This window comes from Oncorhynchus gorbuscha, unplaced genomic scaffold (genome assembly GCF_021184085.1).
Source record: "Oncorhynchus gorbuscha isolate QuinsamMale2020 ecotype Even-year unplaced genomic scaffold, OgorEven_v1.0 Un_scaffold_1126, whole genome shotgun sequence".
Lineage (NCBI taxonomy): Eukaryota > Metazoa > Chordata > Actinopteri > Salmoniformes > Salmonidae > Oncorhynchus > Oncorhynchus gorbuscha.
The window spans coordinates 31,178-43,676 of NW_025745998.1; the positions used below are offsets into that span (position 1 = coordinate 31,178).

Sequence of the window (12,499 nt, forward strand, 5' to 3'; positions counted from 1 at the left end):
CAGGGAGAGACCAGAGACCCACTACTAGGATCAGAAACAACAAGCAGGGAGAGACCAGAGACCCACTACTAGGATCAGAAACAACAAGCAGGGAGAGACCAGAGAGACCAGATCAGAAACAACAAGCAGGGAGAGACCAGAGAGACCAGAGACCCACTAGGATCAGAAACAACAAGCAGGGAGAGACCAGAGACCCACTACTAGGATCAGAAACAACAGGCAGGGAGAGACCAGAGACCCACTACTAGGATCAGAAACAACAAGCAGGGAGAGACCAGAGACCCACTACTAGGATCAGAAACAACAGGCAGGGAGAGACCAGAGACCCACTACTAGGATCAGAAACAACAGGCAGGGAGAGACCAGAGACCCACTACTAGGATCAGAAACAACAGGCAGGGAGAGACCAGAGACCCACTACTAGGATCAGAAACAACAAGCAGGGAGAGACCAGAGACCCACTACTAGGATCAGAAACAACAAGCAGGGAGAGACCAGAGACCCACTACTAGGATCAGAAACAACAGGCAGGGAGAGACCAGAGACCCACTACTAGGATCAGAAACAACAGGCAGGGAGAGACCAGAGACCCACTACTAGGATCAGAAACAACAAGCAGGGAGAGACCAGAGACCCACTACTAGGATCAGAAACAACAAGCAGGGAGAGACCAGAGACCCACTACTAGGATCAGAAACAACAAGCAGGGAGAGACCAGGGAGAGACCAGAGACCACTAGGATCAGAAACAACAGGCAGGGAGAGACCAGAGACCCACTACTAGGATCAGAAACAACAAGCAGAGGGAGAGACCAGAGACCCACTACTAGGATCAGAAACAACAGGCAGGGAGAGACCAGAGACCCACTACTAGGATCAGAAACAACAGGCAGGGAGAGACCAGAGACCCACTACTAGGATCAGAAACAACAGGCAGGGAGAGACCAGAGACCCACTACTAGGATCAGAAACAACAGGCAGGGAGAGACCAGAGACCCACTACTAGGATCAGAAACAACAGGCAGGGAGAGACCAGAGACCCACTACTAGGATCAGAAACAACAGAGACCAGAGGGAGAGACCAGAGAGACCAGAGACCCACTACTAGGATCAGAAACAACAGGCAGGGAGAGACCAGAGACCCACTACTAGGATCAGAAACAACAAGCAGGGAGAGACCAGAGACCCACTACTAGGATCAGAAACAACAGGCAGGGAGAGACCAGAGACCCACTACTAGGATCAGAAACAACAGGCAGGGGAGAGACCAGAGACCCACTACTAGGATCAGAAACAACAAGCAGGGAGAGACCAGAGACCCACTACTAGGATCAGAAACAACAGGCAGGGGAGAGACCAGAGACCCACTACTAGGATCAGAAACAACAGGCAGGGAGAGACCAGAGACCCACTACTAGGATCAGAAACAACAGGCAGGGAGAGACCAGAGACCCACTACTAGGATCAGAAACAACAGGCAGGAGAGACCAGAGACCCACTACTAGGATCAGAAACAACAAGCAGGGAGAGACCAGAGAGACCAGAGACCCACTACTAGGATCAGAAACAACAGGCAGGGAGAGACCAGAGACCCACTACTAGGATCAGAAACAACAAGCAGGGAGAGACCAGAGACCCACTACTAGGATCAGAAACAACAGGCAGGGAGAGACCAGAGACCCACTACTAGGATCAGAAACAACAGGCAGGGAGAGACCAGAGACCCACTACTAGGATCAGAAACAACAGGCAGGGAGAGACCAGAGACCCACTACTAGGATCAGAAACAACAGGCAGAGAGAGACCAGAGACCCACTACTAGGATCAGAAACAACAAGCAGGGAGAGACCAGAGACCCACTACTAGGATCAGAAACAACAGGCAGGGAGAGACCAGAGACCCACTACTAGGATCAGAAACAACAGGCAGGGAGAGACCAGAGACCCACTACTAGGATCAGAAACAACAGGCAGGGAGAGACCAGAGACCCACTACTAGGATCAGAAACAACAAGCAGGGAGAGACCAGAGACCCACTACTAGGATCAGAAACAACAAGCAGGGAGAGACCAGAGACCCACTACTAGGATCAGAAACAACAAGCAGGGAGAGACCAGAGACCCACTACTAGGATCAGAAACAACAGGCAGGGAGAGACCAGAGACCCACTACTAGGATCAGAAACAACAAGCAGGGAGAGACCAGAGACCCACTACTAGGATCAGAAACAACAGGCAGGGAGAGACCAGAGACCCACTACTAGGATCAGAAACAACAAGCAGGGAGAGATCAGAGACCCACTTCTAGGATCAGAAACAACATGCAGGGAGAGACCAGAGACCCACTACTAGGATCAGAAACAACAAGCAGGGAGAGACCAGAGACCCACTACTAGGATCAGAAACAACAGGCAGGGAGAGTCCAGAGACCCACTACTAGGATCAGAAACAACAAGCAGGGAGAGACCAGAGACCCACTACTAGGATCAGAAACAACAAGCAGGGAGAGACCAGAGACCCACTACTAGGATCAGCAACAACAGGCAGGGAGAGACCAGAGACCCACTACTAGGTTCAGAAACAACAGGCAGGGAGAGACCAGAGACCCACTACTAGGATCAGAAACAACAGGCAGGGAGAGACCAGAGACCCACTACTAGGATCAGAAACAACAGGCAGGGAGAGACCAGAGACCCACTACTAGGATCAGAAACAACAGGCAGGGAGAGACCAGAGACCCACTACTAGGATCAGAAACAACAGGCAGGGAGAGACCAGAGACCCACTACTAGGATCAGAAACAACAGGCAGGGAGAGACCAGAGACCCACTACTAGGATCAGAAACAACAAGCAGGGAGAGACCAGAGAGACCAGAGACCCACTACTAGGATCAGAAACAACAGGCAGGGAGAGACCAGAGACCCACTACTAGGATCAGAAACAACAGGCAGGGAGAGACCAGAGACCCACTACTAGGATCAGAAACAACAGGCAGGGAGAGACCAGAGACCCACTACTAGGATCAGAAACAACAGGCAGGGAGAGACCAGAGACCCACTACTAGGATCAGAAACAACAAGCAAGGAGAGACCAGAGACCCACTACTAGGATCAGAAACAACAAGCAGGGAGAGACCAGAGACCCACTACTAGGATCAGAAAAAACAAGCAGGGAGAGACCAGAGACCCACTACTAGGATCAGAAACAACAAGCAGGGAGAGATCAGAGACCCACTTCTAGGATCAGAAACAACATGCAGGGAGAGACCAGAGACCCACTACTAGGATCAGAAACAACAAGCAGGGAGAGACCAGAGACCCACTACTAGGATCAGAAACAACAGGCAGGGAGAGTCCAGAGACCCACTACTAGGATCAGAAACAACAAGCAGGGAGAGACCAGAGACCCACTACTAGGATCAGAAACAACAAGCAGGGAGAGACCAGAGACCCACTACTAGGATCAGCAACAACAGGCAGGGAGAGACCAGAGACCCACTACTAGGTTCAGAAACAACAGGCAGGGAGAGACCAGAGACCCACTACTAGGATCAGAAACAACAAGCAGGGAGAGACCAGAGACCCACTACTAGGTTCAGAAACAACAGGCAGGGAGAGACCAGAGACCCACTACTAGGATCAGAAACAACAAGCAGGGAGAGACCAGAGACCCACTACTAGGATCAGAAACAACAAGCAGGGAGAGACCAGAGACCCACTACTAGGATCAGAAACAACAGGCAGGGAGAGACCAGAGACCCACTACTAGGATCAGAAACAACAAGCAGGGAGAGACCAGAGACCCACTACTAGGATCAGAAACAACAAGCAGGGAGAGACCAGAGAGACCAGAGACCCACTACTAGGATCAGAAACAACAGGCAGGGAGAGACCAGAGACCCACTACTAGGATCAGAAACAACAAGCAGGGAGAGACCAGAGACCCACTACTAGGATCAGAAACAACAGGCAGGGAGAGACCAGAGACCCACTACTAGGATCAGAAACAACAGGCAGGGAGAGACCAGAGACCCACTACTAGGTTCAGAAACAACAGGCAGGGAGAGACCAGAGACCCACTACTAGGATCAGAAACAACAGGCAGGAGAGACCAGAGACCCACTACTAGGATCAGAAACAACAGGCAGGGAGAGACCAGAGACCCACTACTAGGATCAGAAACAACAGGCAGGAGAGACCAGAGACCCACTACTAGGATCAGAAACAACAGGCAGGGAGAGACCAGAGACCCACTACTAGGATCAGAAACAACAGGCAGGGAGAGACCAGAGACCCACTACTAGGATCAGAAACAACAAGCAGGGAGAGACCAGAGACCCACTACTAGGATCAGAAACAACAGGCAGGGAGAGACCAGAGACCCACTACTAGGATCAGAAACAACAGGCAGGGAGAGACCAGAGACCCACTACTAGGATCAGAAACAACAGGCAGGGAGAGACCAGAGACCCACTACTAGGATCAGAAACAACAAGCAGGGAGGGAGAGACCAGAGACCCACTACTAGGATCAGAAACAACAAGCAGGGAGAGACCAGAGAGACCAGAGACCCACTACTAGGATCAGAAACAACAGGCAGGGAGAGACCAGAGACCCACTACTAGGATCAGAAACAACAAGCAGGGAGAGACCAGAGACCCACTACTAGGATCAGAAACAACAGGCAGGGAGAGACCAGAGACCCACTACTAGGATCAGAAACAACAGGCAGGGAGAGACCAGAGACCCACTACTAGGATCAGAAACAACAGGCAGGGAGAGACCAGAGACCCACTACTAGGATCAGAAACAACAGGCAGAGAGAGACCAGAGACCCACTACTAGGATCAGAAACAACAAGCAGGGAGAGACCAGAGACCCACTACTAGGATCAGAAACAACAAGCAGGGAGAGACCAGAGACCCACTACTAGGATCAGAAACAACAGGCAGGGAGAGACCAGAGACCCACTACTAGGATCAGAAACAACAGGCAGGGAGAGACCAGAGACCCACTACTAGGATCAGCAACAACAAGCAGGGAGAGACCAGAGACCCACTACTAGGATCAGAAACAACAAGCAGGGAGAGCAGAGACCCACTACTAGGATCAGAAACAACAAGCAGGGAGAGACCAGAGACCCACTACTAGGATCAGAAACAACAGGCAGGGAGAGACCAGAGACCCACTACTAGGATCAGAAACAACAAGCAGGGAGAGACCAGAGACCCACTACTAGGATCAGAAACAACAGGCAGGGAGAGACCAGAGACCCACTACTAGGATCAGAAACAACAGGCAGGGAGAGACCAGAGACCCACTACTAGGATCAGAAACAACAGGCAGGGAGAGACCAGAGACCCACTACTAGGATCAGAAACAACAGGCAGGGAGAGACCAGAGACCCACTACTAGGATCAGAAACAACAGGCAGGGAGAGACCAGAGACCCACTACTAGGATCAGAAACAACAAGCAGGGAGAGACCAGAGAGACCAGAGACCCACTACTAGGATCAGAAACAACAGGCAGGGAGAGACCAGAGACCCACTACTAGGATCAGAAACAACAAGCAGGGAGAGACCAGAGACCCACTACTAGGATCAGAAACAACAGGCAGGGAGAGACCAGAGACCCACTACTAGGATCAGCAACAACAGGGAGGAGAGACCAGAACTGACCAAAGAGCACAAACCAGGACTAGGACTAGGAATAGAAATAGAATCACTAGAGATAGAAAGGGCAAGACAGCAGGAAAGAGGGATAGAGGGACAGAAACAGAGTAGTAAAGAAAGTCTGGTTAAGCTTTGCTGTGTGATGGAGACTCACCCCCGAGGCCCCTCAGTAAGACTCCATGCTGAGGAGGACCTATAGCTTCAGTGATAGAGGGAGGAGAGGAGGAGGGATATATGGGGCAGCGGAGGAGTAGAGAGTCTATAAATACCCACTCTCTCCTTTACAGACAGCTAATTGGAGCTGTTTCATTCACTGTATGAGTGTTAATTAAGCAGGTTGGTATTTATTGGGATGACTCATGTACTGAGGCAGCTCAGCAGGATAGCCACTAGCTGGTACAGCCACAGACATTAAACCCTAACTGTAACCACACTGCTAACCATATGCCTAACTTTCAATTAAGACCAAAAAGCTCATTTCTGATGTCTTTGTACAATATAGCCAAATTTGACTTTGCAGCTGGCTCATCAAGTGGAAATCGCTCAATAAACATCAACCTGCGTGAATGAATGGGCCAAGTTAAAGTAGATAAACCTTTTCACCATCCAACAACTTTATACAGTGGCTTGAAAAATATTTGTTGATCATTACGTTGTTATAAAACATGGTCTTTTGAGGGACATGAACATTTTCAAGGGGCAAGGAACAATGATTGAGGAAGGTGAGGAGAGGAGGCCATCTTAGATGACTGAGATGGAGCTGGTATGGACGTACCTTCTGACAGCGGGATGGAGATGATGACACCATTTCCTGTTCCGACCCACAGACGGCTACAGGATATCATGAGGGCTGTGATCCTGACGAAGGAGAAGCCCAGTTTACCCGTACCTAGAGAAGGGGAGAGAAGAGAGGACAGGGTCATAACACTGATTAAACTCATGCTAAATTGACAGTGTTACAGGGTAACAATGTACACTGAGTGTACAAAACACTTCCCATGACAGACTGACCAGGTGAATCCAGGTGAAATCTATGATCCATTATTCATGTTAAATCCACTTCAATCAGCGTAGACGAAGTGGAAGAGACAGGTTAAGGAAGGATTTTTAAGCCTTGAGACAATTGAGACATGGATTGTGTTTGTGTGCCATTCAGAGGGTGAATGGGCAAGACAACATATATAAGCATGGTACTGTTTTGATGATGTGTTTGATGTGTTTTTCGATTTCATTTGCATTGATGGCAGAGTGGTTAGAGGGACAATAGAGCCCTGAGTACCGGACCATTAGCGACCGGATGGTCGTTAGCGAGTTGGGTGCTACTGTACCAACGCATGTCCAGAGTGCATGAGAGAAGATTACTGTGAATCAACGGTCATGTGGAATTTGACTGAGGTCATGACTCATGACGCCGGTGTGGTGGTAATACAGTAACCGCAACAGTCCTAAGCACAATCATTCACGTATTCCCCATGCATTCTATTGAAACAAAGTCATTTTTCATCTATCATCCTAAAACACCTCTGCTTTGTCAATGTCAATACTTCATGCCAATAAAGTTGTATTGATTTAAACAGTGAGTCAATGTACAGTACCCAGCATCTTGGAGACGTAGGGCTCTATGTCGACGTCCTGGAGGTGCTGGTAGGTGTGGGCGTGGAACAGTCTGAGGGTGGAGTCCAGGCGGATGGATACCCAGATCCCATCTCCCACCCAGGCCAGCTGACGCACCTGACTCTCCTTCCGGGGGTGGGCGTCAAACAACTTCTACACAGGAGGAAATAGAGAAGGTAGCATTATGACCATGTTAAACCACACTATATCACTATCAGATATTGCACAGACATCATGGGCCGATATACAGTGTATATTCTATTTGATTGTGGTTGTACTGTTGAGAGAATACACAAGTGTTAGATCACAAGAAACACAAGACAATGAGATCTCAAAGGACAAAGTGGGCTGGAGTTATTCTAACCTATGTGGAATAAAAAGGACAAAGTGGGCTGGAGTTATTTTAACCTATGTGGAATAAAAAGGACAAGTGGGCAAAGTGGGCTGGAGTTATTCTAACCTATGTGGAATAAAAAGGACAAAGTGGGCTGGAGTTATTCTAACCTATGTGGAATAAAAAGGACAAAGTGGGCTGGAGTTATTCTAACCTATGTGGAATAAAAAGGACAAAGTGGGCTGGAGTTATTCTAACCTATGTGGAATAAAAGGACAAAGTGGGCTGGAGTTATTCTAACCTATGTGGAATAAAAAGGACAAAGTGGGCTGGAGTTATTCTAACCTATGTGGAATAAGTCACCAAAGGGCCTTTATCAATTTCATGGATGAAAGTCTTAAAAGTAGAACTACGACAATTAGAACAACAAAACATCTTCAAACCAAAAGGGAGATTATACAATAACTTTAGTGTCATTTTGTGAAACTTCCTTTTGGGTGTTTTGAAAAGACTTCTAACAGCTGTGGGGAAAGTCATAAGGATTCCCATTTATCTAGCACTTTTCTGAAACACAAATCACTTTACACTGTCCCCCCTTCTACCATCAGAAGGTTTCCAGTATAAACCACGTCAGATGATGTACCTCTATCCTCATGGCCTTGGGTTGGATGACGTAGATCTTGTTCCTGTAGCCACACCACACCTTGTCATGCACCACTGTCATACAGCGGATGGAGTGGTGCGGCCGGCCCAGGTCTAGTAGGTGGTAGTTGGTCAGATCCCACTGTCCCTCTGCATAGGGAGAAACACACACAAATGATATGCTTGTGACACAAAATGGCTGCCAAGCCGTTTTACTCCAGGGAACATCACAAAAGCAGGTTAACGTTTATTAGAGTCTGGTCCTGGAGGCAGAACTGTGTGATTTCCGCTAGATAAGCCAGCTGTAAAGTCACAATTGTCTATATTGTAAAAATTCATATAAACACACATTTGCTTTTGAGTCTTAATTTAAGGTTAGGGTTAGGCATTAGGGTTAGCAGTGTGGTTATGGTGAGGTTAAATTAATTTTGTATTACTTTGTGGCTGGGCCAGCTAGAAGATTCATTACAAAAACGCGAACCTGCATCACAATATGGCTTGAATCAATGCATCCTTACCCAGGCCTCTGTGGAATATAGCCAACGTGCCATCAGCCAAGGCAACCAGGACTCTTCCTCTCACATGCCTGCAGACAGAGACATGGCCTGAACACATAGACATGTCTACAAGACATGGATATACATGGAGATATACATGGCCTGAATACATCACTACAAGACATGTCTGGTGAGATATACATGGCCTGAATACTCACTACAAGACATGTCTGGTGAGATATATATGGCCTGAATACTCACTACAAGACATGTCTGGTGAGATATACATGGCCTGAATACTCACTACAAGACATGTCTGGTGAGATATACATGGCCTGAATACTCACTACAAGACATGTCTGGTGAGATATACATGGCCTGAATACTCAGTACAAGTACTGTCTGTCTCTCTTTGGGAACCTTTGTGTGTGAAATAATCAATAAATCATATCAATCATGTACAGTATCAGTCAAAAGTTTGGACACACCTACTCATTCTTTAATTGTACCATTTTCTACGTAGAATAATAGTTAAGACATCAAAACTAACTAAACAGTCTCAACAAACACCAAGCACTATGATGAAATGGCTCTTATGAGGACCGCCACAGGAAAGGAAGACCCAGAGTTACCTCTGCTGCAGATGACAAGTTCATTATAGTAAAATGCATTATCGTAAAATGACTGTGTGAATTGGCCGAATTGCTGCAAAGAAACCACTACTCAAAGACACCAATAAGAAGAAGAGACTTGTTTGAGCCAAGAAACAAGTGCCAAGGACATTAGACCGGTGGAAATCTGTCCTTTGGTCTGATGAGTCCAAATTTCAGATTTTTGGTTCCAACTGCTGTGTTTTTGTGAGACGCAGAGTAGGTGAACGGATGATCACCGCGTGTGTAGTTCCGTGAAGCATGGAGGAGGAACCCATGGCTACCACAGAAGATACTCCATCCCATCTGGTTTGTTCTTAGTGGGACTATCATTTGTTTTTCAGCAGGACAATGACCCTAAACACACCTCCAGACTGTGTAAGGGCTACTTGACCAAGAAGGAGAGTGATGGAGTGCTGTATCAGATGACCTGGCCTCCACAATCACCTGACCTCAACCCAATTGAGATGGTTTCTGATGAGTTGGACTGCAGTGAAGGAAAAGCAGCCAACAAGTGTTCAGCATTTGTGGGAACTCCTTCAAGACTGTTGGAAAAGAGTCCTCAGAGTACTCACACTATGTTGAGGATGGAGTCCTTTAGCTTGATGGCGTGGAGACACTTCCTCCACCGAGCCACAGACGAGTGCACATACAAACTAGAGAGGGAGGAGACAAGAGAGGAGACAAAGATTAAAAAACACAATCCCCAAATAAATGGTGATGATTTTCTAAAGATAATTATATGGATCAGGGTGCATAAACAGAGAAATTACAAAAAATGTATAATGCATTTTTATTTTCTTGACCAAAGAGATTCTACTATATATTCCATACTCATTTATTTCTGTGTGGCCCTAGTGGCCCCTTGTCCTCACCATCCGTTCTGGGCCCCCAGCCACATGGTGGGCAGGGCGCTGCTCATCCTCTGGATGTCCTCCCCAGCAGGGAGCATGTCGTCGGGAAGAGACGCCTCACCCACCCCTCCTGGTCCCTGGGAGACAGAGGGAAAGAACAGGGCTGGTGAGCTTTAGTGTATCAAACACACATTAATCACTCATGTATAAAACCCAGTGCCTTAAACAAGGGATCAGAGTTCTCCCTGGTCAGGTCACTACTAACTAGTACTAGGTCAGAAAGTCTCACCTCTGTGTGTCTGCAGTGGAGGACTCATGGTGGCCGGCTCCCAGAGGGTCTGTGAACACGTGTTCTGTGTAGATGCCTGGCTGACTGACAACCAGCCCCTGGTTCTCCTCCCCCTCCTCTGTAGCCTCTGTGGCCTCTTCCGCCGTGGGGACCCCATCCTCTGCAGGACTGGGCTCTCTGGACAGATCCACTGTTGGGTGGAGGTAGGGGGAATATGTAGAGAGAAAATATTACAGTAAGTATGCATTAGATACAAAATGGATCATTCAGGGTAGAACCCAGGGCATACCCCGTTTTAATGTGTGTGAAAGTGTGAAAATGCCAACACTAAAACCCCTCATTCAACTACTCCTGGTTGAATGAAATGGTATAGTTCTGGGCAGGAACTAATGCCTTCAAACCCTGTATCTCTCCAGGACTAGTGATGGAGGTGACCACTGCTATAATGTCCTGAACCGCGGTCAGTTCCTGTGTCTGTGTTACCTGAGCTGTGCTGGGCCGGGAGGTCATTGAGCCCTGCCCCGGCCATCTGGAGGACGGCGGTGGTCCCTTCCGTTGCCAAGGCGCCGTCGCTGCCCGCGGAGCCCAGACTGGCCACGCTGCCTGTCAATGACACGCCATCAACTGGCCCGGACTCCAGGTCCTGGGGTACAGGTAGCTCCTCCCCTGCAGGGTAGTCTGTCTCCAACACACCTAAGAAACAGACATGTGAAAACACACTCAGTAGCGCTTTATTCATTCCATTCAGACATTACAATGACCCCTTCATCTGATTGAATGTAACACCAGCCAACACTGACATATACAGACCCATCTTGAGACATTATGAGGAATTTTAATACTATAAATTCCTCATAAACTGTACACAAACATACACACACAAACTACACACAAACATCACACACACACCTGGTATGCTGGCGATGCAGAGGACGTGTGAGTTGCAGGCGTAGAAGCTGTCCAGCAGGTCAGAGGGCTGGTTGGCCTCCAGCACCATGACTTTAGTAGAGGAGTGGGTACTGGTACAGATCCACACCCTGCAGGACATCTCATCCTGCAGGCGCAGCTCCTTCTCCTTCTCCTGGTCACCTTTCTCCTGCTCCTGAAGCAAGGACAGGACAGGCTGATCATGAGCAAGGACAGGACAGGCTGATCATGAGCAAGGACAGGATAGACTGATCATGAGCAAGGACAGGATAGACTGATCATGAGCAAGGACAGGACAGGCTGATCATGAGCAAGGACAGGACAGGCTGATCATGAGCAAGGACAGGATAGACTGATCATGAGCAAGGACAGGACAGGACAGGCTGATCATGAGAGGACAGGATAGACTGATCATGAGCAAGGACAGGATAGACTGATCATGAGCAAGGACAGGACAGGGATCATGAGCAAGGACAGGACAGGCTGATCATGAGCAAGGACAGGATAGACTGATCATGAGCAAGGACAGGACAGGCTGATCATGAGCAAGGACAGGACAGGCTGATCATGAGTAAGGACAGGACAGACTGATCATGAGCAAGGACAGGACAGACTGATCATGAGCAAGGACAGGACAGGCTGATCATGATCAGGACAGACTGATCAAGGACAGGACAGACTGATCATGAGCAAGGACAGGACAGACTGATCATGAGCAAGGACAGGACAGACTGATCATGAGCAAGGACAGGACAGACTGATCATAAGCAAGGACAGGACAGGCTAGTCATGAGCAAGGACAGGACAGACTGCTCATGAGCTCCATTATACCAGGACTAGTATGTATAAGGGCTAACCATGTTGACTTGACTGAGGCCTGTCATGATGGCTTGAGGCCAGTAAATATGAGAGCTTTAACTTGTGTCTGTATGTATTACCATCCAGTCTTCTTTCTCCAGTCATTTACAGTACAAGCTCTCAAAAACAGTATTAAACTGTTTTAAACACACTTATATTGTAT

The 12,499-nt window shown here is 48.1% G+C and overlaps 1 pseudogene; it reads right to left on the reverse strand.

Annotated features, from left to right (window-relative positions):
• The window catches only part of LOC124021472, a 77,164-nt pseudogene that overhangs the window by 12,607 nt on the left and 52,058 nt on the right, over positions 1-12,499 (reverse strand).